This window comes from Etheostoma cragini, chromosome 13 (assembly GCF_013103735.1).
Source record: "Etheostoma cragini isolate CJK2018 chromosome 13, CSU_Ecrag_1.0, whole genome shotgun sequence".
NCBI classification, from domain to species: Eukaryota; Metazoa; Chordata; class Actinopteri; order Perciformes; family Percidae; genus Etheostoma; species Etheostoma cragini.
Window position 1 is genome coordinate 24,625,664 of NC_048419.1, and position 1,453 is coordinate 24,627,116.

A 1,453-nucleotide genomic window follows, 5' to 3' on the forward strand; every position below is an offset into this window, starting at 1 on the left:
TATAGTGACTGCATATCTTTCATTGATTTCATAAACTTCCTGTTTATTTAGAGGTCTGTAATTGTTGGAGTACACAAGTTTTCTAAAAATTCTGTCATATCAGAGGTATTGTGGGGGAATTCTGATGAGTATAATTCTGGGTAATATTTTCTGAAAGTGCTGTTGATTTCTTGGGGGTCCATTGTCGATTCTTGAGGCGCCTTCCTGATAGATAGATAGATAGATAGATAGATAGATAGATAGATAGATAGATAGATAGATAGGTAGGAATAAATCTGGATGCAGATTTGCCCTTCAACTGATAGGATAGAAGGCGCCCTGCCTTCTCTCCTTGTTCATAGAGAAATGCATGCGACCGCAACAGATTTCGTTCAGTCTTTTCTGTGGACAGTAAATCATTTTGTGCTTTAAGGTTCAATTTTCCCTTGTATAGCTCGGGTGTTGGGGTCTTTGAATACTGATGATCAGTTTTCAAGATGGAGTCAATTAGTTTTTCCTGAGTTTGCCTCCTGTCTTTATTGCGTGATGCTAAAAATATAATTTGTCCCCTTAGTACAACTTTCAATATTTCCCATAATACGGATGCTGATATAGAGTCCGTCTGATTAAATAAAAGGAAATCATCTCATACGTACTGACAGAAGTTTGCATCCGAAAGTAATGCTGTGTTCAGCCTCCAAGCAGACCTTGTGGGATAGTTAAGTACAATGGAAATGTCAAGTATGGGGGGTGCGTGATCCGACTTGACAATACTCTACAGATTTTATTGAAGGAAGGCAAGGCAAGGCAGCGTTATTTGTAGAGCACATTACCGCAACAGGGCAATTCAAAGTGCTTTACACAAAATCAGTTAAAAAAAACAGTAAAAAACAAAAACAGATAAAAAACAAGAATACGAGTTACAGTGCAGTATAAAAAATTAGACATTAAAGAAAGGAACATCATCATTTAAAGAAAGGCAACATTAAAAAGAAAGGTCTTCAGCCTTGATTTAAAAGAACTGAGAGTAGCAGCGGACCTGCAGGTTTCTGGGAGTTTGTTCCAGATATGAGGAGCATAGAAACTGAACGCTGCTTCACCCTGTTTAGTTCTGACTCTGGGGACAGAAAGTAGACCGGTCCCAGATGACCTGAGAGGTCTGGGTCTTGAAATCAATACTTTGAGCTACAGGAAGCCAGAATCCAGTGGTAGAACACGCAGTTAAGCATCACTAGAAGCCATGAGCTTGGCAACATGAAGAATGAAAAGGGGAAAGAAAAAAATATATACAGATCTAAATATAACATATAGATTATATAATATATATATATGTGTGTGTGTGTGTGTGTACATATATACTGAATATGTATATATGGTATGTAAAGTATATATGTGTGTATATTTATGTGTTTGTGTATATATGTATGTGTATATATTCAGTGCATATATAAACTGTATATACAGTATACATGTG